Genomic DNA, 27,803 nt, shown 5'->3' with positions numbered 1-27,803 from the left:
CCAGCCCGAGCACACCTTCTATTGCCTTCCCCTGATTTTGAACTTTTTTGGAAACTCATTAGTTGTCTTAGAAATTAGTTGGGACATTCCAGATCTCTCTCTACGCTTTCTGAAGATTACAATGATCTCTTGCTGGGAAATAATGCGTGGAGTTTGCCCTCCCCTTGGCTCATGCCCCCCAACGTTGGAAGAGTGTGAGTGACGGAGTGCTTAGCTGTGCCTCGCATTGCAAAGCTTCTCTCCGTCTGAAACAATGGGGTCTAAGTGCCTCTCTGGGCTCCAGGTAATTATTTCCCTGTGAAGGCTCAGGTTCGGAGTGTCAGAACTGTATGAGGCGAGGAGACACTGCATCAGACTTATGATTCCTTACCTTTTTTTGGGGTAAATCTTACAGAAAGCAGTGGTCTATTTGTTTTGTAAAGGATCTAGCCCCGATCTGGAATAGAGAGAGAGAATGCCCCAACTGGCACTCAGCAAACAGGACGGGTGTGCTCCCCAGCCGTGTGGCTGTCCTGTCCTGCTCTCACTCAGCAGCAGGCGATTGTTCAGGGCTTCTTGGCCTCAGACCCAAGGGCAGAGCTGCCAGACAGAGGCGTTTTTCCCAGAAGCCCTTGGAAGGAGCACAATCCAAACTTGTTTCTAGAATAGTGAGGCGGCGAAACCCTCCCTGGCTGCCCATCTCCCAGCTCACGGCTGAAGTGACCTCAGTGGATTCATGGAGGAGGTAAATCTCACTCTGTAAAAACGCTAATATTCCAGAAAGGCCACACACTGACGGGACCATCCATCCATCCATTCACTCATTCTTGCAGCAAGCAACTATTGAGCACTTGTTTTGTGTCGGGCCGATGCTGGATGCCGGGGAACAAAGGTCTACAAATGAGTGGTTAGATCTTGACTCTGAGTGAGCTACTCTTGCTCCCTAAGCCCGGCTTCCTTCTGGTAACAGACTGTAATTCTAGAAGCTCAAAGCAATTCGTAATCAATACTTATTACGCAATATCACTTTTGCTAATTTCTTTGCACACGTTGGTTTCTTGCAGCCCATTTTCTCTTCAAAGATTCGTTTCTCTTCTTCCTGGAGAATGTCTTCTATTCATTCATTCTTTCAGAGAGTTTGTAGGTCATAAAGCGTCTCAGCCTTGGCAGCTCCAAAAATGTCTTTATTTTACTCCTGATACTGAACGGGAGATTGACTGAGAATACAATTCTAAGATCAAAGATGATTTCCTCAGCACTTTGATGATATCACTCCATTGTCTTCCTACGAGCCAGGTGGTTGATAAGCTGTTAGTCTATTCCTTGGTAGGCAATCTGCCGGTCTTTCTCCAATAGCTTTAGGATTTTCCCTTTATTTGTAACTATCACGTGTCTAGGCGTGGAGTTTTTTGTTTGGTTTTATTCTTTTCAAGACTCCACGGGCTCTTTTTTTTTTTAAGATTTTTTTTTTTTCCTTCTCCTCAAAGCCCCCCAGTACATAGTTGTGTATTTTTAGTTGTGGGTCCTTCCAGTTGTGGCATGTGGGATGCCGCCTCAGCATGGCCTGATGAGTGGTGCCGTGTCTGGGCCCAGGATCCAAACTGGCGAAATCCTGGGCCTCCGAAGCAGAGCACGTGAACTTAACCACGCGGCCATGGGGCCGGCCCTCCATGGGCTCTTAATATAAGAACTATATGTTCTAGGACATTCTGAGGTCTTTATGTCTATACTTCTCACCCCTCCCTTCTCTCCTTCTAGAATTCCTATTAAAGGAATATTAGAACTTCTGTATCTTTCCTCTATGATTCTTACCTTCCATATGATAGTGATTTTATTTCATGCTGTAGTCTGAAAGAATACTTAAATGAAATCTTTCTAGGTCACTAATTCACTCTTCAGTCCTTCCAAATCTTTTATTTAGCCTATCTACTGAAATTTTAATTTTAAATTTGTATTTTTTATACTAAAGGTTTTTTAATTGGTTCTCTTTTTAATAGTAGGGTTTTTGTAACTCTCTGTTTTTGTTTATTGGCTGTGATTTCAACCTTTCAACATACTGACAAAATTAAATGTACTTGTTCTAGAATCCTCTTCCTATTGAGTTAACTCTTTTTCCTGGGGTTCCAATCTTCTATTTGTTGTATTTATTGTTTCTCTTTAATAGTGTTGATGTTCCCCAAAGTTGAGTGATTTGGGGGGAGGGCGGGGCTTATCTTGTACAGCAACAGTTCTCCCTGCGCAAAGCTTGTCCTGGCTGGGCGCTCCTCGCTGGAACCCCAACAGCTTCCCTCTGTCGTCTTAGGAGTCTCCTGTCACCACCTCAACCTATTACTGTGGCCTCCTGTCTCCTTTCCTCCTTTTAGGGATCAGAAAGTATTCCCTTTCTCTTCAAGAGTGACTACACATGGGGCCGGCCCGGTGGTGCAGCGGTCAAGTTTGCATGTTCCGCTTCTTGGCGGCCTGGGGTTCACTGGTTCGGATCCCGGGTGCAAACATGGCACCACTTGGCAAAAAGCCATGCTGTGGTAGGCATCCCACATATAAAATAGAGGAAGATGGGCATGGATGTTAGCTCAGGGCCAGTCTTCCTCAGCGAAAAGAGGAGAATTGGCAGTAGTTAATTCAGGGCTAATCTTCCTCAGGAAAAAAAAAAAGAGTGACTGCACACTTATAGATTTTTATCTCTTCTATTGTCTCTATGTATAAGAAACAGAAAGGAGAGATTTCCGTGTGTGTTTACTCCACCTTCTTAAAACAGAAAGTCCACCATGGAGTTTGAGTTTTTTTCATCACAGAATTTTAAGCTGAGGAGGGAATGATCATATATGTGTTTTTGAAAAATTATTCATTTGGCGTGGATGGTGAACTCAAGATAAGCATAAAGTCTTAAAATAGGAAGTTGTGGCAATGGCCTAGATAAAAAATGATGGTGGTCTGAATGAAGGCCGTGCCAATGGGATGGAGAGAAGGGAGCAGATTCAAAAACTGTAGAAAGACAGGACTGGGAGCTTGGTTGGGCAGGCAGGGGTGAGGCGGGATTGTATGATAAACATCAGGTTTCAGACTTGCCCCCAAAGCTAAAATGGGATGCCATCCTCTGGGAAAAATTATATAGAAGAAAAAGCAACGATGAGAGATGAATCCAGTTTTTGACATATTAAGTCTGAGTTTGAGGTGCCCATAAATACAGATATCCATCTGTAAATGTCTAATTGGCTCTTGGAAATAAGGATCTGAGCCAGAGATTGGAACTTGGGAATTATTAGTACACAAATAATAACTGAAGTCCTCAATATGGAGTCAGTCAACAAAGGAGAATATGTAGAGGGGAAAGAGAAGAGGACACAGGAGAGAAACTTGGGTACCAGCAACATTCAGTGAATGATTCAAGGAAAAGAAGGCAGAGGGCTTGACGACCAGGAAAGCGAATACTGAAACATTCAAGGAAAGAGGTGTCGGGGAGGAAGACATTTCCTCTACCCACTCTAGGTCCTTCCGGCTGGACAACAGATTAAGTTGACATGAGACAGAATAACAGGAGAAAGTCAAACAAAGCTTTATAACAAGTATACATGGGAGAGACCCAGACTGAATTGGCGAGTTTACTCAGAAAAACTGAGTAACTTGCCAAAATGGCAGAGGTTCTCATCTTAAATACCCTCCTCAGCTAAAGGCAAAGGAGGATGTTGGGGGAGGGAGGAGTGAGTTATGGGAGATCACCAGAAAAGCACAGTAAACAAGAGTAAGGTTGTTATGCAGATGTAAGTCCTTGTTTTCTGCATTGATGAGAGTGTCCAGAGGTAAGGTCATCCCCCCTTCTTCCTGGTACAGAGAGGGAGACACCTTTCCTTTACAAATTCCTTTCCTTTACAAATGTGAATGTCTCTTAACAAAGGGTAACTTCTGCTTTTCAGAGTTTCTCTCATGTCTGCAGTTTTTAAAAGTTACCAGCCCAAAATGATCCTCACGCCAAAGAGGTGCATCTTGGGGTGGCCAATTCCAGTCCCCCACAGAGGGATTTCAGGGAGGGAGGGACCAACATTGTCAGTGATGCAGAGAAAACAAATTGGATAAGGGCTGAAAATATGCATTGCATTTGCCCACTACAAGGCATTGACATCCTTAACAAGAATAGTTGTGCATTTGGGGAAGTAAAACCAAATTTTAGTGGGTTAAGTAAGAAATGGAAGTTGAAAATAGAGAACACAAGGGAGGGACACTCCAGAATCTGGGCAATGAAGGGAAAATGAGACAGGGTTAGAAGGCTAGAGAAGACAGGGTCAAAGGAGGACTTTTTAAGAAGGAGAAATCTGAACATATTTATAGTCTTATGGGAAGGCGGACTTTGAAGATCTAAGAGAAGAGGAGTAGTGATGGAGCAAGGTTGTTGAGGTTGTCGGGAACGACACTATGAGCAGGGGTCTAGGAGTTGGCGCTGGGAAGAGGGAGGAACACCTCTTCCTCTGAGCTGAGGAAAGAACAATTAACAAAGAGTTAGCAGTGGAAGCGTCAATGGGGATCGCCCTCTTCCGCGAAGGGGGAACCGGTGCCCTCCTTGCTTCCTGCGACGTCTTCCAACCATTTCTCCTCCCTCCTTCTTCAAAAACCCCAGCTCTTTAGAAATCCATCCTTTCCTCCTGTTGGATAAAATAACCCTCTCCGCTCCCACCAAAGGTGAACTCCCCCACATCTGTTGCGCATGGCCATGCAATCACTTCCTGTGGGGTTGCCACCCGTCGCCATCACACTAAAGCGATCCAGATGCTGACGACCATCAGTCCAACTCCAGCCGTAAACACTCCCCACTACCCCAGACTCACACACCTAACTGCTTCTCGATATCTCCGTGTGAATGTCTAATAAACAGCTCAGACTTGGCACGGGCAAGGCAGAATTCTTCACGCCCCACCTCCCCAACAACCTGCTCTTCTCCTGCTTATCCATGTTCTCTCACTTGCTCTCTTCCCCACACTTAATCCATCTACAAGCCATATTAGTGCAAATTTTAAGACAAATTCCAAGTCAATCCACTTCTCTCCCTCTCTTCTCACGTCTCCCTGGACAATTGCAAAGGCACCCTGACTGCTCTGCCTGCTCCCTCCCTTCCCTTTCCACAACCCCTGGGTCACATAGCAGCAAGTTACCTTTTAAGTATAAGTCAAAGTTTGTCACAACCACACTTAAAATATTCCAATGGCTTCCAGTCCCACTGGGAATAAAATCTAAACTTCGTACCTTAGATTACAAAGCTCAACATGACCTGGCACCTGCCTACTTTTCCAGACTTAATGCTTGCTATTTCCCCCTCACCACTCTGCCTAGAACGCTCTTCCCTGGCCTTTGAAGAAGTAGACCTTTGGTTCATTCAGAACTCAGATTAAGCATCGTGAAACCATCTGATATGAAATAGCCACCAGCACTCTATCACGTCATCTTGTCCATTATCTTTCACCATCAACTTTTTAAAGTGTGTCTGTTTGCCTGTTTGCTCTCTGGCTTCCCCCCAGCCTCCAGCAAGAATAGAAGCTTCTTGGGCTCAGGAGCCTCAGCCTGATGCGCTGCTCTGACCACTGCCTCTGGAACGTCAGGTGCTTAGTGAATATTTGCTGCATGAAGACGGGTCTGCTGTGAAGAATGAGCTTGGGGGAAGGAGTAGAAAAGGAAAGGAGCATGAGGAGGACTGGGACATCACCTGAAGGAGAGCACGCTGGGCGGTGAGCGAAAGAAAATTAACAGGTTGCTGAACGGCGCAGGAGCGCTGAAGGCCCCTGGACTTGGCCCTCAACTTGGCAGTGACATCCATCTACTTTGCTCTGTGATTTTTTTCTCCCACAGGGTTCAAAAGTCCTGGGATAAGAGTGAAAAACACAGACGGCCTCTGTTTCTTCATTTGTAAAATGCAAGTGTTAACGTAGATAACCTTTAAGGTTGCTCCAGCTTTAAAAATCTGTGATAATTCAAACATACTCAGGAAGCCAGGTACTCAAAAAATCTTCTGTTAAGTGAATAATCAATGACTCCCCGTCTATTCTCTTGTCATTCTGAGTTTTACCCATTCAGTTTCCTTGATAGAATATCCCTTTTTACTTGTGGGTACACTTCCCCCCCAGCTTTATTGAGGTATAATTGACAATTAAGAATTGTATAAATTTGAGGCTGGCCCAGTAGCATAGTGGTTAAGATCGCATGCCCCGCTTAAGCAGCCTGGGGTTCGCAGGTTCAGATCCCAAGCACAGACCTAGCACTGCTCATCAAGCCACGCTGTCGTGGCATCCCACATAAAATAGAGGAAGATTGGCACAGATGTTAGCTCAGGGCCAATCTTCCTCACACACACACACACACACAAAACTGTATAAATTTAAGATGTGCAGTAATGATGATTTGATACATTGTGAAATATTCATCACAACCAAGCTAATTAACATATCCATCCCCTCACAGTTATGATTTTCTTTCTTTTGTGTCTGTGTGTGGTGACAACGCTTAAGATTTACTTTCTTAGCAAATTTCAAATATGCAACACAATATTGCAAACTTTGTCACGTTGTTCCTGGCTCTACTTTTTAAATGTTTTCACATGCATCCGAAGTGTAGATGAGCTTACTTATATCTACATATTTTCATTTTGATTTGGCATAGATACACCTTCTTTTTCCCTTATAATGTAAATTCCTGAAGGGCATATTCTGTGTTTTAACTGTTTCATCAAACTTCCCCCGTGACCATAACAGCAATGTCACTCTGACAACTGGTACTCAGTGAAAAGAGGTTGATTATGTCAGACTCCATTAGTAGAAGAAGTGGTACAAGGGGCAGGGGCCCAAGGGGATGGTGTGTTATACAAATGGAAGGCATCTCCAGCCAGAACCCTTGGCACAGGAGAAGCTTAAGTTTGCAGATTAAGAGGTAGTGTTTAATGCGGCTGCTGGAGAGCAGCCTGGACTGCGCTCCTGATTCGGAGGGAACAAATATTCCAAACACCAGGCAGGTTCCTATTCTACAGTTATGCTGAACTTTTCTGTTTTTCAGTGCTATTGTATATAAATGCATGTATAACATATTCTCATATCTTTCATTGATTTATTCCCTTAATCTTTGTTAAATGTCTATAATATGCAAGACACTGTGGTAAGGGCTAAGGAGAATACAAACGAATGAAATACACATCCTGCCTTCAAAAGCAAAAAGTAATAGGAGGAAGAAAAATGTCCACCAACCTCACAGCAGGCTGTGAGGTGCTTTGGAAGTTCAAAGGAGGGCGAGCTCACCTTCGGCTGGGAAAGGACTGGACTCACTTCACGGAGGAGCGGGTGTGGGGTTGAGCCTTGAAGGAAGGATGAGCTTTCTAAAGGCACAAACGGAGAGGTGGGAAAGCTGCTCTGGGCTACGAGGGAATGGAAACTATCGCACGGGGAGGGCTTCAGCTCCTCACCAGTGTCACTGCAGAGGGTAAAACTAGGGCCAAGGATGAAAAATTTTAAATTTCAGTTTAATGTCAAACTTTTTGGCAAGTGGGTATCAAGCCCCTTGTGTGCCAGAAGCATTTCTTCAGTGGATGAAATGTTGGACCAGGTCTGTGTTTTCAAACTGAGTAGTGTATGGATTCATTTTAAAGGAAAAAAATTCTCACAAGTCACCAATATTATTTAATTAATTAATTTATTTAATTTCTATTTTTATTTATTTTTTTGCTGAGGAAGACTGGCCCTGAGCTAACATCTGTGCCCACCTTCTTCTACTTTATACATGGGATGCCTGGCACAGCATGGCTTGACAAGTGGCGCATAGATCCACACCTAGGGTCCAAAGTGGCGAACCCCAGGCTGCTGAAGCAGAACGTGTGAACTTAACCGCTGCGCCACTGGGCTGGCCCATATTTTATAATAGTATTATTTTAAAATGGTAAATACGGGGGCCGGCCCTGTAGCCGAGTGGTTAAGTTCGAGCGCTCCGCTTCGTTGGCCCGGGGTTTCACTGGTTCGAATCCTGGGTGCGGACATGGCACCACTCATCAAACCATGCTGAGGTGGCATCCCACATGCCACAACTAGAAGGACCTGCAACTAAAAATATACAGCTATGTACCGGGGGACTTTAGGTAGAAAAAGGAAAAATAAAATCTTTAAAAAACAAACGGTAAATACAAGCTTAGACGTAAACTCGTGACTATAAATCTTGTGCCACACGGAAACAAAGATAATTGCAAACATATACAAACACAAGTGCAAAGCAAATAAAAGTCAGATTAACAACTTTAATTGAATATAACACTTGGTTTCTTTTTTTTTTTTTCCTTCTTCTCCCCAAAGCCCTCCAGTACATAGCTGTATATACTTTTTAGTTGTGGGTCCTTCTAGCTGTGGTACGTGGGACGCCGCCTCAGCATGGCCAGACAAGATGCGCTGTGTCCACACCCAGGATTCGAACTGGCAAAACCCTGGGCTGCCAAAGCAGAGCACACGAACTTAACCACTCGGCCACGGGGCAGGCCCCAGTTGGTATCATTTTGCTGAAACAAAATCACTCTTCACACAAGAATATAGTACAGCTGGCCCCTGCCTGGCATGTCCCGGCCACGGCTGTAAAAGGTCAGTTTTTCTGCTGCTTTTCTCGTTCAGACTTTATCTTTATGTGAACAGGCCAAGGCACAAGGTCCGTTGATGCTGAGCCTTCACTGGATGCGGATGATTCATTCCCAGATTCAGTCCATCTCTCTGCTAATTAGCCTGGGAAAGTGAGGCCCCCCACTCGCTGCCCGTAGCAGTCAGGACGCCGACAGAAGGCAGAGGGCACGCTCAGCCCGGCCAATCTGAGGACAACTCTCAGCTAAGCTGTGTGTTGGGGGCGGGGGGGGGGGGGGGGGCGGGGGCTGGTGCCAGGTGGGCTGTGTGGGGAATGACCAAGAAGGGCAGTTACCCACTCTGTCCGAGCAGTCTCGTTCCCCCTCCATCTCCATGCTGCGGCTCTGCTCTTGTGTCCAGCTTTGTGTCAGGGGCTCTGGGGAATAAGGTTAGTGACGTATGGTGCCATTCTTGCACTTGGGGAATTGAGCTGAGGACACAGCACTAGCATCCATGAAATAATTGTAAAAACATTAAATAGGAAAGTATATATAGTGTGAAATACACGGTAAGTATTGCAGATCAAAGAAAGGCAAAGTCTTCTTGGGTTGAAGTATTCGGGAAGACTTCAGGGGAAATTTGAACTGGAATTTGAAGAATGGTTGGATGTAAACAGAAAGGAAAAGGGACAGCATTGCAGGACTGGGGACACTGTGTGTGAAGGGAGAGAAGTCAGGCTGAGTGGCATGTGTTCAAACGACGAGACGATGAGCTGGCAGGATCAGGATAACTTGCTGAAGAATAGTGAGAGAGACGTGTTTGACGAGTACATGGTGGAAGGACTTGAGATTTATATGTCAGTGTTAATATATTTACTCTCAAAATGTACATGAGGGGCTGGCCCCGCGGCCGGACGGTCAAGTTCGTGTGCTCTGCTTCGGCGGCCCAGGGTTTTGCTGGCTCGGATCCTGGGTGTGGATATGGCACTGCTCATCAGGCCACGCTGAGGCGGCGTCCCACATAGCACAACCGGAAGGACCCACAACTAGAATATACAACTATGTACTGGGGGGATTTGGGGAGAAAAAGCAGGGGAAAAAAAAAAAAGAAGATTGGCAACAGTTGTTAGCTCAGGTGCCAATCTTTAAAAACAAAAAATGTACGTGAGATGAATTAGGTGCCAGTAATTCAAAAGCTTCCTGCTTCCTGCCACATGGAAACGTGAGGACGAGTATCTTAACCCCTGGAGAAGTGTTGGTCGAGACAGAAACTAAACATCCTTATTGTTCTCAAGGGGCTCCATCCTCGAGGAGGAAACTCGCACGGACATATCCAAGGAGGATGAAGACTTATTTCTACTTGCGATTCCCTCACCAACTCTCTCCTTTACAAGAAAATTGCTGCATTCTGATGGGATTTCTTTGTAATGGTGAGCCGCAACTATCATCATCGGATTTCAGAGGCCCCCTGTGGGTGATGATGACTGCAAGGTACCACAGGGGAGAGCGGAGTCCCAATAGGTTCTTTATTATGGAGTTTCCTGCTTATCCTGCTTCTATTTTTAAGGAAAAATAACTTTTATTTTCCTATTACTAGATTTTTATGTGTTGAATTTGGAAAGAAACGTAAATACAATAGACTCAAAGAAGAAAATTCAAATTATTCCATTGCTTAAGTTACCACTTGGTGGATATCTTTTCGCTCCTTTCCCACTGCATACATAAGCAATTGTCTTATTTACCAAAAGGAGACGATAGTGGTTTATTCTTATACTGAAACATGGATTTTTTTTCACTTACATCATAAACATACTACCATGGATTGAAAAGTCGTTTGCACATTCTTCCCTTGGCTGCCTGGTATCCCACCCTGTGAATGTGTCCTTGCATTTAGTCAGTCTCCTAGGGTTGACAATGTGTATTCTTTGTCTTTTCTATATCACAGCGACTCTACCATAACAACTCTGAATGTCTTTGCAACTAAAGCTTTGTGTGCGTTCTTATTTCCTCAGGATAAGTTCTTATAAAGAGCACTTCTGAATCAAAAAAACATGCACGATCTTTGGTGCCTGGTGCTAGCCTGCGCTTCAGACAGGCTGCAGCCCGCTGTACACAGCAGAGTGCCTATTTCTCTGCGACTTCACAAGTCCTGGATTTTTTTCGGTTAAGGGTGAAAATAGATAGCGTCTCTGTGCCTCACTCCGCAGCTCCTGACTTCTGGGGAGCTGTCCCTCTCCCATCGGCCTCTCTTCTTGTCTGTCGCTGTTCACAAGAGGCCGCACGGGCAAGTGGTCGGGACGATTGGTTCCACTCTGCCTCACTCATCGGCTGTTTGGTCTCAAGTAACAAGTAACTGCACCTCAGTTTCCGTGTCTGTAAAACGCAGATAACATACGACCCACAGAGTCACTGTGCGAATTCGCTGAGTTTATATGCCAAGCACTTTCGCTGTCAGCACTCCCCAAGTGTTAGCTATTATTTGCCCTGTAGAAAGATGCATAAGGGGACTTTATTATGGATTACCAGAAACTTTGCAAATATTTTGCCTGGTATTCCTTTTTTAGAATGTTTCATAATTAAATCTTTACTTGAGAGGTCTGGCAAGAACAGGGAAGAAGATCTTTAAAATGACACTATTGGGCCGGCCAGGCGGCACAGCGGTTAAGTTCACACGTTCTGCTTCGGCGGCCCTGGAGTTCGCTGGTTCGGATCCCGGGTGCGGAGATGGCACCGCCTGGCACGCCATGCTGTGGCAGGCATTCCACATATAAAGTGGAGGAGGATGGGCACCGATGTTAGCTCAGGGCCAGTCTTCCTCAGCAAAAAGAGGAGGATTGGCAGCAGCTGTTAGCTTAGGGTTAATCTTCCTCAAAAAACAAAAAACCAAAAATTAAAAAAATAATAAAATGACACTGTTTTCTCCAAATGTTATCACAATCAGTGTAATATTTGTGTCTCCAAAAGGAATTGTGTCAGGAAAGTGACCTCAAGACTGATAGGCTGGAACTGTTCTCCTCGTGAGTGAGAGGCATGCCTCCGGCCAAGTGGACTCAGCGGGGCACTTTTTTCTTCCTGACTTTCCCTTCATCTGAGAAGAAATTGTCATAGGGAAGAGTGACCATCTTCAACACTAGAGAGGCAACGATGTCGAAGGAAAGGAATATGTGGTTGCTTTTATTATCTGAAAGTGTAAAAGTTACCAGGAAGTAGGTTTAGGCCTAATCTAGGAAGGAACTTTTTTTTTTCTTGAGGAAGATTAGCCCTGAGATAACATCTGCTGCCAATCCTCCTCTTTTTGCTGAGGAAGACTGGCCCTGAGCTAACATCCGTGCCCATCTTCCTCTACTTTATATGTGGGATGCCTACCACAGCCTGGCTTGACAAGTGGTACCATGTCCACACCTGGGATCCGAACCGGCGAACCCCGGGCTGCAGAAGTGGAATGTGTGAACTTAACCGCTGAGCCACCGGGCGGCCCAGGAAGGAGCTTTTTAACCACCAGTGAGAGCTGTCTGGGAGGCCGTGACTCCCCTGCACAGACACAATCGAGCAGGGTTGAACAGGAGCAGAGATTCCAGCAGCAGCTGGAAGCCTGGATTAAATGAACATGATGTCTCCTCATAATGTAAGATTTATTTTCCCCTAAATTCAATCTCTGCTGTAATATTCCTGGCTCTGTGCTGCCTGATGAGAAACTGTATCCACCTTATCTGGTCTCTCCCTCTTCCTTCCACCAGCCTACCAGACTCCCCAGGAGCTCCTGAGGCGGTGGGGTACCCAAGAAGGAAGAGGGGAGCGCTGGCTTCGCTTTCAGTCATTTGGACATGGCCATGTCGTTCCAGGCTCTTGTCTGCATAAGTCAGTTTCCCCCTTGTTATTCCGAAGAGCTCCCTTCCTACCATTGTTGAAACTCAATGATTTCAGTATTTGTCTGAAAAAAATGGCCACATAACAAGCCAAGTAATTTATTTGCAGAAACATTCAGAAAGGTTAGTTGGAGTAGTTACCCGCTCTGCAGGTGTACAGAGTTCCATTCTGTGTAAATGTGGCTAGAAATCCCAGACCCTAGATAGCATTCCATCCCGATCTCCAATTAGGATGACCTGAGAATGAACATGGAGCCACTCCTAAAACCTCACTATGGTGCACTCCAGGTGGGGTCGTGTCACACGGTGACCCGCCCCGGCTTTCAGGGCCTACTTGGAGATGGCTGTAGCTGGATATTTCTTACGCTATTTAGAACTCCTGAAAACGGATCGCATCTCAAGGCATGCATTACCTTCCGGATCGCATCTCAAGGCATGCTTTACCTTCAGTCAGGCCCTAGGAAGGGCTGCTGGCAGGGCTCTCCCTGCTGTGAAGGAAACTGATGGGGTTGGAACCCACACGTGAGGCAGTGGACCAGGGAGCTGGGTACGAAAGTGAAAAGGAGCCCATGCGGGAGGAGATGGTGACAAATACTTCCCGCCCACAGCCACCCAGAGGTCCTGGCCAGCAGTCTCTCCCTCCCTTCCACAGTCCTTTTATCCAGGCCCTTCTGTAAATTTCTTCTTCCTTCTTTCTAAGCTGATCATCTAAGTTGAAAGGGAGTTGGGAAGGGACAAAGCAAACAACGCTCCTCCCAGAGACCCAGTCCCGAGGGAGAGCTGTACAAATGTAAATTGTCATCCTCTTAACCGCAATCACGGCTGTGGCCTAGAGCCCTGAGGCCCCCCAGGGCAGCCCTTCATCTGGTAAACAAGAGGATACAAACCCAAAAACATTCCTTGACTAATGGGAAACACTCCCAGAAAACAATCTCTTGGAAAAATGCCTCCTCAGCCAGGGGGATCCAGCCCTGGCCCGAGGCCTCCAGCTTCTCCTCTCCTGGCCTGTCTTTACGTCCTCACACCCCCAGGTGGCCATCTTACGAGTTGAGAATAATTAGCCTTTGATCAGCACTGGTTGCATTTTCATCAGCTCCATTTCCAAATTCTTGTAATTTCCACTTCATCCAATTAGTATATTTTGGCCCATTCTCTTCCAGCAGACTGGGAACAGAGACATCACCCACACAGAAATAACAGCTGTTGGCGAAAATAATCCATAACCAATCTACAAATGAAAATTGGAGTTAGTTTATTCTGAGCCAGATCTGAGGACTAGCTTAGCCTGGGGCCCTCCTTCCCCAAGGAAGGAAGGGCACCAAAGAAGTGGGGTGTTCAGAGTGCTCATACACCCTCAAAAGGATGTTTCACATACGATTGAAATGTCCCTTTTACAATAGTCACAAGACTGCTCTGTCTGCACAGTGGTTGATGGACACAGCAGGTAGTAGGTCTGCTGTCTCCAGCTGGGTGGTCACAGGGTGGGCACAGCAATCAGTTCCTAGTCTAGGGAGAGGCTTCTCCTTCAGGAAATGCCAATGTGGGGGAATCTGCACCTTTATCTTAAGGGCGTTTGTTCTTGTCCTTGGGACATAGCAAATGCTTAAAGCAGATATACAACGCATGCTCAAAGGCCACGTCAGGCCCTTTTGGAAAAGCAAGGTCAGGCCGAATTAGGTTTACACCAAACGGCTTCCTCATATCCTCCAACATATGCTATTGCTTGTCATTTGTTTGTCACAGCCTTATTTCTAATAAATCAGATGACATTGACGTTTAGGGTGAGCCCTGGCCCCATTTTTCCAAGGCCTTAAAAATTAACTTTAGGGGCCAGTCCCAAGGCTGAGTGGTTAAGTTCATGTGCTCCACTTTGGTGGCCTGGGGTTCTCAGGTTCAGATATTGGGCGTGGACCTACACGTCACTCATCAGGCCATGCTGTGGCAGCATCCCACACAGAAGAACTAGAATGACTTACAACTAGGATATACAACTAGGTACTTGGGGCTTTGACGAGAAAAAAAAAAAGAGGAAGTTTGACAACAGATGTTAGCTCAGGGCCAATCTTCCTCATCCCCCAAAAAGAAAACCATACAAGGAAGAGAAAAAAGTGAGATAAAAAATTTTTTAAAAATATTAACTTTAGTTAACCTAGTATTCTAATTCTATCCTGAAATGGCTGCCATCTCAAGAAATAGTTTACCTTAAATCAAGTTTCTGGGAAGAATATTTTGATGGAATTATAGTACTCTAATTCTAGTTCAGCTATTGAACGATACATTCATGAGCAGCTTTCTATTTCCCACACTCTGCCCCCCAACACTTACATTTTAAAGGGAGCTTCAGTCCTCTAACCCAAAGTGTGAACAGCATAACACTGATGCTATGAGCTCTTCCCCCAAAATAAGTTCCCCATGGCGAGAAGCTCTGCATGGCATGAGTCATATTACATGTTGATGAGCGTAAGAAGCCTCTGCTTCATCCAATCCAATATTTTCCACACTCCCTTGATGGTGGAACCTTTTGTGAAGGCAATCCTTAGCTAGGTACCCAGGCACTCCGTAAACATCTGTCGAATGAATTGCCGAACCTTCCGAAGAATGCACTCTGCGAGATGCTACTTTAGACCAGAGGATTAAGTAGCATGGGAATATTAAATTAAAAGTTCAGGAGCTATATTGTGGGATAGGTGGCCTCTTACGACTCCTCCCCATCACACTCAGAGGGCTGTGTGCACTGAGGGCAGCCCTGCTTTGGTACAGGCCCAGTCCCATTAGCCGACCAACACATCCTTCCTTATCTATCCTAGCATGGAGCAGCGTGCCTGGTAGCTACTAGATGCTCTTAATAAATAAATGCTTAAAGGAATTAATAATTTAATTAATCAGTGCTTAGGGGATGAATAAATTAAATAAATATCACCCTTAGGATAAGAGACTCTCAGCTAAGAGAGAATTTCTTCTCAGAAATTCTTAAAAGTCAGGTATTCCAGCTCTTACTCTACAGCTGAAGGAACTGAGATCCATAGAGAATTGAGAGGTTTGCCCAAGGTCATGCGTTGAATTAGTCATGAAGGTGCTTTATAAGTACTCTTCCCAAAATAATACCTAATGCTGCGGCACTCGTCCAACCAGCTTGGGCTGTTTCAAACCGTCTACTGATACTGCGCCTCTTATTGCAAAGCAACTTCTTCAAGCAAGCCAACGCTGCATGCAGGCACCATCGTTAACCTATAATGAGAATACCAACAACTATATTACAAACATGTGTTTAATATTCTTAGCTGCAAGACCAGAAATGTTCAAATGTCTGAGGGATTTTTAACTTTGGTACCATCACTTTAACAATCGGATTATCCAGGAATTTTTCCCGTCAGTATTTCTTACTATTATGGAAGCCTTTTTTTTTTTTGGCTCCCCATTAGATTCTTTGGAAGCTCAAAAGAGCTGTGTCTATTCCCTTCTGAAGCTGACTTCCTCTCCAGGGGATGGTGAGAGGTTTGTTTTGCTAGCAGAAGGATGAATGAGCCTTGACAAACTTCTGGCCTTTTCCTGGTAAAAAACTGAAGAGGGATAATTGTTTTGCTCACTGGAGTATTGAACTGGTCTACAGAAGGCCTGAGGGACTCTTTCTAACCTATCCATTCCAATTTTCTTACCTGCGCAATCGCCAAATCCAAATAAATAAGAGATCCGGTGATATAATTTTAGGAGCAACAAATTGGCCCTTATGTCCAAAAATATTTCCTTCCTTATTTTCCTCAGTTACTATATTCTAGAGTAAGATTTTAACAATTTGGATTAAAGCTTTGGCCACAGAAGTTTAGTGGTTAAGAGAACAAGCATTCAGCCAGACAGTAAAGAGTTTATATTCCAGCTCCGCCACTTATTAGAGGTGGAGCTACAGCCATATCGCATCAGCCTTTATTTCCTAACCTGCAAATGGGACTGATATAATACGCATCTCATAGAAATGTTGTGAAGACTACAAACAACAATGCGTGTAAAATCATCAACACAGTATCTAGCTCAATAAATAGCGGCTGCTATGATCCTATAATTATCTCCTTCCATCCCCTTATTTTGCCAAATCGAGAAAGGAAGCATTCAAAACTCCCAACTCCGTCTAGGACACATTACAGACCAGACACTCGAATGCTCTTCCAACCTTCAAGTGAAACCCATTTGTCATATGGTTTCCAACCTTGAGGACAAGCTGAGAACAAGCCCTTCTGAGAAGTGACTAGAATGTGAAAGGGTGTGTGGGGTGCCTGAATTTCTGAGAGGGCACCAAAAGCAAGATAGGAAGCTTCCAAGACACATTTCAAAATGAAAGACAGATGTCACCAACCCTGCAATTTCGCTGAGGGTCCACTCAGGCTACCTCTATACATGGCTCTTTTCTAATTGAGCCAATCAAGGATCAGTCAAACCAATCCACTTCCCATTATTAAAGCGAAAAAATCAGTAGATATATGGCATTGAGTTTATGCCAATAGAGACTGCTTATCTTTCAGGTTCTTTCAATTACTATTGATTAAACAGGACTAGAGCACATTGATTAAGTTTACTACATGCCAGGCACTGGCTATCTTCTGGGAATACCAAGATTAACGTGACATGAACCCTATCCTCACAGAGGTCACATCGAGAGATGAGACAGACCCATAAACAAACCATTGCAGTGTAACAGGGTAAGCACACTCAGGGAGAGAGGAAGAAAGGAAGTGCTGTGAGAACAAAAAAGAGAGGTCCTACTATTTCCTGAGCTCTTCCAGGAGACAAAGGACTCTTGAGTGTTTCTAGGTGAATCAGAAGCTTTTCTCAATTAAGACAGAGGAAAGGTATTATTGGAAGAGAGAAGAAAAATTGTCGGAATAGGCCATGTAGTCATGGTGAAGACCCAGGTTCTGGAGCGAGATTACCTAGTTGCGACACTAACTAGCTGAGTGACCTTAGGCAAATTACTTAATGTCATCATGCCTCAGTTTCTTCATCTGCAAAATGAGAACAATAAAGTGATGTTCTGGATCACAAACTTGGACAAGGAACCAAAATGAGCAGCAGGAAGGCTAGAGCTGACTCAAGGTAGATTATAGGAGGGGGTCAAACCCAAGTAACATCCAAGAGGATGTGGCCAAAAGAGAGCCAGGGCTGAAGTTGGGCTGATGCAGTGATGGCTCGAAATCCACAGTCATAGGAGCAAGGTGGCATATACACCTTGAAGGATGAATTGCCATGTATGAGCAAAACAAGCAAACAAGAAAACAGGCCATCATTAAGCATCAACAAAGCAGGCTAAAGTGGGAACAGAAGAGAAGCAAGAACTCCAAAGAAACTTTGATTCTGAAGCACATCCCAGGCCTGTCTAGATGCTTCTTGAAGTCTTCCTGCCACGTCAGAAACTATCTAAAGACTTGGCCAGCCTCACAACTATGATCAAAGGCAAGAACTGCAATGGCATCTAGATACAGAAGTACCCGGATTGAGAAATAGGGCAGACCCTCTACATTTCACCTGCTGGTGAGGCATCTGCTGAAATCTTTTCGAATGGGCCGCACCACATCAAGGAGGACCTGGAGGTTGAACCTTAGATACAGTAGTAAACAGAGCAGGCTCAGGGAAAGATAAGGTGAAAATGAGTCAAGAGCCACAAATAAAAGATAGATAAAAGTTCACAGTGAAAAGCTAAAACTTAGGAGCATTCATTTATTCACTCACGCAATAAATATTAACTGAACATCTTCTATGTACAAGGTATGGGTAATCCAAAGGCAAACAAGACATATTGTTCGTGACATCACAGGACTTTGAAGACTGGAAGATTCCTTTACACATTGGAGGATTCCAACCAAAAAAATTAAAAATCATAACGCAATGTGGTAAGTGTCATAATTCAACATTCACAGACAAGGCTATGGTAATACAGAGGGGAATCATCTAACCCAAACTTAGGGCATTAGGGAAGTCTTCCTGGAAGAAGCAAGACTAAGCTGAGTCCTAAAGGATGAACAGGAGTTGGTCAGACAAAAAGCCTGTTGGGCGCAGTTGGAGGTGAAAGATAAATGGTTGGGTGAAGAGTGTTCTAATATTCCAGATATCCACAAATTTCAAAGGTGAGAGGCACACATTCTAAGACTCAAAAATGGAAAACTAATAAAGTAGACTTATGTCCTATACTTAAGTAAATAATTCAACAGAAGTACAAGGAGGAATAGTCAACTCTACTATTATCTTGGGAGATTCGAACACACCCCTCTTCAGTAACTAATAGAATAAGAAAAAAATCAGTAAGAATAGATATGATTTGAACAATAAGATGAAGAAACTGACCTAATGGACATAAATAGAACACTCCACCCCAAAATTCCAGAATATATACTTTTTTCAAACTCACAGGGAACATTTACAGCAATTGATCATATCCGACCTCACGAAGAAAGTCTCAACAATTGTCAAATGACTGAAATAAACAGAATATTATGCTAGAAATCATTAATAAAAGTCTTAAATCTCTATATTGGTGGAAAGTAAGAAACATAATTCTAAATAACTCATGTAGTAACAAAAAGAAAACAGTGTAAATTATAAAATATTTCACACTAAATGATAATGAAAATACTACACATAAATCTAGTGGGATACAGCTAAAGCACTATTCAGGGAAAATCCATAGCCTTAAATGCTGTATCATCAAAGAAGAAACACTGAGAGTTAATAAGTTGAGCGTCTGCCTCAAAAGTTAGAACAGGGGGCCAGCCCATTGGGGCAGCGGTTAAGTTTGCATGTTCTGCTTCTCAGTGGCCCGGGGTTCACCAGTTTGGATCCCAGGTACAGACATGGCACCACTTGGCACGCCATGCTGTGGTAGGCATCCCACATACAAAGTAGAGGAAGATGGGCACGGATGTTAGCTCAGGGCCAGTCTTCCTCAGCAAAAGAGAGAAGGACTGGCAGTAGTTAGCTCAGGGCTAATCTTCCTCAAAAAAAAAAAAAGAAAAAAACAGGAATAGCAGAAAACACCAAGTGAAAGTTGAAGGAAGAAAATAAAATAGACAAGAATATACATTAATGAAATAGAAAACGAACATAAAATAGAGAAAATCAATAAAGCCAAACATTGATTCTTTAAGAATATTTGTTAAGGGGCTTGCCCTGTGGCACGGTGGTTAAGTTTGGCACACTCCATTTCGGTGGCCTGGGTTTGCAGGTTTGAATCTCGGGAGAAAACCTACAGCATTCGTCAGCCACGCTGTGGCGGGGACCCAAATATAAAATAGAGGAAGATTGGCATAAATATTAGCTCAGGGCTAATCTTCCTCAGGAAAAAAAATTATGAAGTTGATAAATCTCTGAAGAGACTCCTCAAGATGAAAAGAGGAACCAAAAAGTATATTTGGAATGAAAAAAGAGACATCACTACAGATCTTGCAAACATTTAAAAGATAATGAGTATACTACAAATAACTTCATGTAAAAGATTTGAAAATTTTGATGAAAAAACTGACACAAACAGAAATAGAAAACCTGAATAGTCCAACAACTGTAAAAGAAGTTAAATCTGTAATTTAAAACCTTCCCAAAGAAAACCACAAGCCCAATTGGCTTTTCCCATGAACTCTATCAACATGTAAGAAAGAAATAAAAACAATCTCATGCAAACTCTCCCAGATGACCAGAAAAGAGAAGACACTCTTCAACTCTTTATATGAGGCTATCCTAACGTTGTACCAAACCCTATCAAGGACATTACATGAAAAAAATAAAATAAAAAATTACAAGACAATATCATTCATAAACACAGATGCAAAAATACCAAATAAAATATTTCCAAACTAATTCTAAAAATGTGTAAAAAGCAAATACATCAGGGCCGGCCCAGTGGCTGAGTGGTTGAGTTTGTGCCCTCTGCTTTGGCGGCCCAGGGTTTCATTGGTTTGCATCCTGGGCATGGACATGGCAATGCTCATCAGGCCATGTTGAGGCGGTGTCCCATATGCCACAACTAGAAGAACCCACAACTAAAATATACAACTATGTACTGGAGGGATTTGGGGGGAAAAAGCAAAAAAAAAAAAAAAAAAGAAGATTGGCAACAGTTGTTAGCTCAGGTGCCAATCTTTAAAAAAAAAGCAAAAACATTATAACTGATTTGAGTGTATACCATGAATGTAAAATTTGTTCACTAAAATACAGTGTAATTTACCACACTAACAAAATAAAGGAGAAAAATCATTTTAATAGATGCATTAAAATATTAGATAAAATTAACCTATGCAAATATAATTAATAGAGAAATGTTGTAAGTTTCCCCTTTGAAATTCAGAATGAGGAGAAATGCCCACTATCACCACTATATTCAACATTTTACTGGCAGTGGTGGTGGTGGTCCCTCAGATAGATAGAAAGATAAGAAATTAGAGAGTAGCATTTCTGATAAGGATGCTATGTTCCAGGGATGGCAAGGTTCTGGCATACCATTGGAACAGGTACCTGGCTGAAAGAGAAAGGAGGCGAAGAAGACTATAGGAGTTGGAGGTGAAGGAAGCTTGGGCTAGAATTTTATATAGATTATTCAGATGGGCACTAAAGTCACTCAGGATGACAGGACGGAGTACTAAACCTGTGCCAAAGCCTTCAGTGAATATGGAGGAATGGCCAGGATTTGAGTAGATGGCATGGAGGAGGGGTACAAAGTAATACAGCCGAAAGGTAAACCTTAGAGCATGAGGAGCTCACGCTAGGGTAGAGGTGTAAAGATGTGGAAACACTGGTGGGTACCAGGAACCAAGAGAACACTGATCTCGAGTCCTTGTGACATGGGGTTTGCATAAACAAACCGCCTCTACCCACCACAGCTCTGCAGGGAGCCTTCCACTAAACAAGGAGGTAAAGAGTTTCCCGTGAGATGATGTACACAAAGCACCCTCGGCAGTGCCTGGCACGGAGGAGATGTTCCCTGTCAGCTAGAAGGCTCCACAGAAAGGGAGGAGGGTGGTGTGCAAACACAGGTCAGGGAGGGGCGGCCCTCACAGGAGGAGAATGAGAACACAGTCTTACACTTGGGTGGTGGTGGGATGACAGCGGTGTGAAACGCAGTGGAACTACGTGGCCTGATAGCAGGTTCCTAGCGTGTTCAGACTCTTTTGGGTTAATGGTTGGAAGAGGGACATTGGGGTCAGATTCTCTCTCTCTAAGGAGCTTGTGTGGGCCCCTAAGTTCAGTTGGTTGATAGGTTCTATAGTGTCTTCTTCCAGGATGCTTCTTATATCCCTTTTTCCTGTCTGTTTCCATTAACAATATCCTGATCCAGGCTCCTATCATCTCTTTTCTGGACTGCAGAGCCTGCCAACTGTTCTGTCTGCTTCCTATTGCCTCTTATACACTACCTCAAAGTTAGTCTGCCATCATTTCCCTACTCAAAAATCCTCAGTGCCTCTCAACTAGAGTTGTCTCCTCACTTAAAGGTTGAGACCTTCCTCAATATGCTGATAACGTTTTCATCCTTGTCTTCTACCACGTCACCAGTTCCCACTCGCTGTTCCCCAAATCACTGTCTTATTTTGTTTCTTCTCTGCTTTCGTTCGCATTGTTGCTCCTCCCTGGAATGCCCTCTCCTGATTTTTACTTGTCAAAATCCCCTTCTTCTTGTCAGCTTCCCTCTTTCACCAGGAAGCTTATGAAGCCCCTTATCCCACGCACACACCCAGGCATGATATTGAAATATTTCACCACTGCCACACCATAGGTACCATCCAATCAGAAGAAACTCTAGCAGTCGATAGAGGATGGGCTCTAGGACTCTGCCGGGATGGGCGTTAACCCTTTGTTGCTGGATTGGGGGTGGTCTATGGGTTCCCCGGGAGGGAGACAAGGCAGGTGGAGTTTGGGGAGGACAGTGAGGGGCTCAGGGCAGAAGGATTTCAGTATTTAACAGTGGGCATAACAGTGCACAGCAGGTGAGCATCAGCTCCTTGCATGCCCTCGTGCAATCATCCTCTTTTGGCAATTCCCAGTGTTCTTGGACTTCTGCAGCATCTAACGCACTCTGTTTTATATATAAGTTGTGCACATCTGTCCATCTCATTCATCCCAACTGCAATGAGACTATAAGTCGCGTCAAAGCCTGTCCTGCTCATTACTGTGCAATCATACCGCATCGTGCACATCGCAGACACTCGAGCGTTCGTTCCTCTGAATTGAAGAAAGGAAGATTGCTAACTTTCAAATGTCAACAAAGTACGGTTCTAAGGGAAAAGATAAATAATGTTTAATGAATACCTACTCTGTAAATGTTATCTCATTTTATTCTCACAATAAACCCAAGAGGTTGGTTTTCTCATTCCCATTTTACAAATGAGTAAATCAAGGCTTACGCTTATTCATTGGTCCAGGGTCACCCAGCTAGAAGTGGCAGAAATGAGATTGCCATCTTGTTTCTCTCACTCTAAGCTGAGCGAAGCTTTTTCGAAGCTTGTGTGTCTCTTCTGAAAGGTAATTGTTTTATTTCCTCTGTGGTACAAATCGGAGATTACATGAAATTTACAATGTGGCTGTAGTGGCTCTTTTCAAAGCTTGCTGGCTTCAGGTATAGATTTGAAAATAAGTGAATGAGAGCATTTCTCACTCTGGACTAGTAACCTAAATGAGACCTGATGATCAATTTAGTGGCAAGATACCTTTTATTTAGTCTTTTCAATTCTGTTATCGCCATTTTCTTTTTCACCAACTCACTTAACATTTGATAGGGATCTTTTGAAAGAGCTCTCCTTCTGAGTCTTTGCAAAAGGACAAATTTCAGCACAGCCAAAAAGTATAAAGGGAAACCATTTTAATTTTTTAATTCATGCCATTATTAGCTCCCCTTGCTCGCATCAGCTTCTTCTAATTATGCAGAAGTGCACACATCTGACAGAGTGCCTGGCCCTGACTCATGACTTACTAATGAGATCATATTTTTTATTACAATTCCAAAATCCCATCAATCTTTTCTTAATTATTTTTAAGCGAATCTGCTGCTTTAGAAAGGAAAGGGCGTATGTGGCACTAGCAGAAACTAGGAAAGTTTCATGCGATTTCAATTTCAGAAACTTTGTTGGCAGGATGGCCCGTAACTGTTGCCAATGTTAATAAATCAAATCTCAATGTCTAGGAATGGGTTTAATGCCATGGGCCCCCCCATGTACCAGAACTCACTCGCAGATTCAATGAATCAGACTTTCAAGCATTGCCACACAGCAAAGCTTCTTCCAAATCTCTCTGCCAACACGTATTACAGTCATCAGTATAGCCAGGGGTGATACGCGAAATGTTTGACAATGGACACTAGCTGTGACACTGAAACTGGGTCCTGGACGCCAGCTATGTCCAACTTAACCCTGTAGCAGCTGGATTTTAAGAAGCTCCAGGAGGTGCCTAGAGGGGGCCAGGAGCAGATTTTGGGGTGGGGGGAGAGTGGGAGTAGCTTCTACTTAACGGCTGGCACAGAAGTTTCAACAGTTTACTATGTGACCTGGTGCAGGTGCTTAGCCGCGTGCACCCCGCCTGGAGCAGCCCGGGCGTCTGAGCAGCCATCTCCTCAGCCTGGATCCGAGCCACCTCCCAATCACGTCCTTGTTCGTTATGTCCAACACTCTGGGTGAGCTTTCGTTAACAGGATCGCACCTGGAAGTTCCCCTCCACACCGTTACATCGCGTCAACTGCAAAATGAGCCGATGGTCTACTCCTCATCCCCAGGGGTCTATCCCGCAGATGCGCACTTGTCTGAGGTTTATGGAAATAAGGGGAAAACCACGTGGCCAGGGAATTTTGTCGGCCTTGCTAGCGCTGAACTTTGTTCTCCACACTAACTTTTATATTTTCCCCATGAAACCAAGGACCTCAAAAATGAAACTGCAGTTGTCTGATTACAAAGTTAAAGAGTTTAATTTAAAATTAAAAAAACATAAAGCAGATGTTCAATGTCAACGCCACCTTACGTAGCCCTTGGCAGTTCAGGAACCCCTTGAAAATGCGACTGGAGGAGGAAGTCAAATCTGTGAGCAGGAAGGGGGCCTGCTCGTCCCCACGACCAGGCCAGACTAACGGGGCTGGTTAGGGCGGAGGGGGACCACGAGCCCGCGCGGAGGCTTCATCCACAGCTGCGACGCCCCCCCGAGTTCCCTATCCTGGCAGCTCCGCCTTCACCCGCGCCCACGTCAATCCTTTGCCCTTCCTCGGAGCAGTTTTCTTTTCACGTGTCGGTCTACTGTGCACCTAGGCCAGGCCTCACTCACCCCTCACTCCAAATCAGTACTGTGGATAGAAATGTCAGAGGCTGGGGCAGCCAGAACCCCCTACCGGGAAGCTGGCTACCAGGAGACAGGCCCAGCCTCCACCCACTACCACAGAAGCAAGCCCGGGGAGGCCGGCCCAGGGAATGTGACCGATGACCTCCCGCTGATGTCACCCCAGGGCCAGGGAGCCCCACTCCCGCTCAGACTGCACTGCCAGGCCCGGCCTCCAGAGTCTTTCCTGCCCCCTTCTGTGTACTGTAATAACTAAGTCAACTGGAAAAGAAACACTGCAGAAAGACTAAGGGAAACAGCACACGGGCAGCCGTGGCCAGGAAGGAGAGCACGCAGCGAGGCACAAAGGGGCATTGTGCTGGGCGCCTGGGGCCGCCTAGGACTTGGCACCCCTAGTCAGCCGAGCCCACGACGACCCGCTTTCTCTGGAAGGGGCTCCTTGGGTCCCTGCTGAATGAACAGCAACGTGGGAGGAGGGCAAGGGAGGAGGGAGACGGCAGAGCAAAGTGGAAAGTTGAGTGAGAAGGAGGGCTGGGCCAGGGCTGGAGCACAGGGTGGGAACAGAGCCCTTCATCTTTTTGTTGTGTCCTCATGGCTGGGGTTGACCAGATTCCAATCATCTTGACCACTGTCTACAGGGAGAGCAATTTGCCAAATGACCAGTTAACAAGTGTTAAAAGCATGCTCTTTCAGGAAGAGGGGGACTAGGAAAGAAATTTAGACCCCGTTGCTGCAATGGTCCGTTATGGGACCTTGACGAGGCTTTGCATTCCTGTATAAGACTGCAAGGAACGGGGAAGGGGGCAGAACAAAGGGGGCACGTCAGTTGTGGGATTTCTTTTTCATCTTGAATAACAGCAACTCCTCAACTTCCTGGTTTGGGTACCTGCTCCCTCCCTTCCTCCTGATTCTTGCCGGGGAAGGGAGAATAGAGCTGGGAACTGTCCTCCAAAAGTGACAACATTTGTTCAGGAAATTTGCTGAGGAAGTCAAGAGAAGCTCGGAGTCAAGGGCCCAAAGGGGCTTGGAACTTGAGCTCCCCTCGCGCATGTCATCGCTCCTCAGCCCCTTACCGCAGGAGTAGTCCACGGGGCTGCCATTCAGCCTCTCCTGCCCGTCCAGGGGAAAACCCAGCTCATCCTGGACCAATGGTTTGCCCTAAGAACAAGTTGGGGGTGGAGAAGACTGAGACGAAGCCAAAAAAAAGTGTTAAGAGAGGAGGGAAAAGCTGGCACTGCCGAATGGAGAAAGGTTCCAGCAGCTCGAAGCATCTTGAACAGAATCATTAATCGGGTGCAAAACTCCTAAAAGGAGCAAAACCGGGACCGGCTCCTTCCAAGGGCAGCCTGCCAATCTCCGCCTTGCGCTTTCCTTTGCAAAGCCTTAGTGTCTTTGTATCAAGACTGATCCAAGAGCGCCTAGTCGGGAGCCACCTGTTCACGTCCCCTCCCACCTCCCTGACCTCGGAAGTGAGAGGAGAAACGATGGGAAACCCAGACAGCTGCTGCGACCCCCCTCCCCCTCCCCCCCAAAACAAGCCTCCAGATTCTAGGAATTGGGCCAGACCCTGGCAGACGAATTACTCTCTGTGAGAAATGCTGCTGTAAGCACATTAACTCTTTCATTCACTAACTAACTCTCTCATTTAATAGAAGCTAAAATCAGGGCTAGGAGGAACCTCGTAGATCAAACCTAACCCTCCCCTCCTTGTTCCAGCCCAGAGAGTTCCAGTGACCTGCCCAAGGTCATGACACGGATTACCAGCAGAGTTATGGCAGCCAGCCTCCAAGATGGCCCCCAATGATTTCTGCCTCCCAGGACCCACAGCCTTGGAGTCTCCTCTTCCAGTGAATAGGGCTGGCCTGTGAAACCAATAGGATCCTGCAGAAGGGACAGTGTGACTTCCAGGGCTAGGTCACAAAAGACATTGCAGCTCCCACCTTCTCTATCTTCACTGTGTTGGGAGCCAGCTGCCACGTCACAAGGACACTCAAGCAGCTTTGTGGGGAGGCCCACATGGTGAAAGCCGAGGCCTCCTGCCAAAAGCCAGCACCAACTTGTCAGCCCTGCGAGGAAGCCGCCTTGGAACACCCTCCAGCTCCAGTCAGGCCTTCAGATGAGAACGGCCCCAGTCTCTATCGTGAGAGGCCTTGAGCCAGAAATTCCCGCCTGAGGCTCTCCTGAAGTCCTGGCCCACTGAGACTGTGTGAGCTAGTAAGAGTTTGTTACAGTGTCAGAGGGAAGCAGAGCAGCAGGGGAGAGAGACTTCCACATAAACTGAGCTTGCTCCAATTTTTTTTTTTTTGATGAAGATCAGCCCTAAGCTAACATCTGCTGCCAATCCTCCTCTTTTTGCTGAGGAAGACTGGCCCTGAGTTAACATCCATGCCCATCTTCCTCTACTTTATACATGGGATGCCTACCACAGCATGGCTTGCCAAGTGGTGCCATGTCTGTACCTGGGATCTGAATCGGCGAACCCTGGGGCAGCCAAAGCGGAACATGTGCATTTAACCACTGTGCCACGGGGCCAGCCCTATTTATTTTTTTAAAGATTGGCACCTGAGCTAAATCTGTTGTCAATCTTCTTTTTTTTTTTCTTTTTCTTCTTCTTCTCCCCAAAGTGCCCCAGTACAAGCTGTATATTCTAGTTGTGGGTCCTTCTGGTTCTGCTATGTGGGACGCTGCCTCAGTGTGGCCTGATGAGCGGTGCCATGTCCACGCCCAGCATCTGAACCAGCGAAACCCTGGGCCGCCGAAGCAGAGTGTGCGAACTTAACCGCTTGGCCACGGGGCCGTCCCCTGCTCCAGTCTTGATAGCAGACATCCCACATGTTACAGTGATTACAGAGCCTCAGCCAAAACACGCGAGACAGTTGGAGAGCAACCCCTGTCCGTGCCCTCGCTCCCATGATCACTCAGGGCCCAGCAGATAATTAATATACTTCCAGACTCAGCAGGCACAGCGGGTCCTTCCTCATTGCACACACCTCCCCAGGCAAAAGCCCTCCAAGTGGGTGTGTAATCTCACGTATGAAAGCAGTGACGCGCTAGTGTCAGGCATCAAGGTTCCATGTAACCAGCTTGCTGAGCATGTCCCACGTGTCAGG

At 45.3% G+C, this 27,803-nt stretch overlaps 1 long non-coding RNA gene across 1 annotated transcript; it reads left to right on the top strand.

Annotated features, from left to right (window-relative positions):
* Positions 1-607: 607 nt before the first annotated feature.
* Positions 608-5,849, top strand: LOC111773291 (uncharacterized). The gene is made up of 2 exons (XR_002807670.2): positions 608-724; positions 5,487-5,849. It is a non-coding gene; the product is annotated as an uncharacterized lncRNA (long non-coding RNA).
* Positions 5,850-27,803: the final 21,954 nt, after the last annotated feature.

Source organism: Equus caballus, chromosome 4 (assembly GCF_041296265.1).
Source record: "Equus caballus isolate H_3958 breed thoroughbred chromosome 4, TB-T2T, whole genome shotgun sequence".
Lineage (NCBI taxonomy): Eukaryota > Metazoa > Chordata > Mammalia > Perissodactyla > Equidae > Equus > Equus caballus.
The sequence above is the reverse complement of the archived record's forward strand: the minus strand, read 5'-3'. Positions and strand labels throughout refer to the sequence as shown.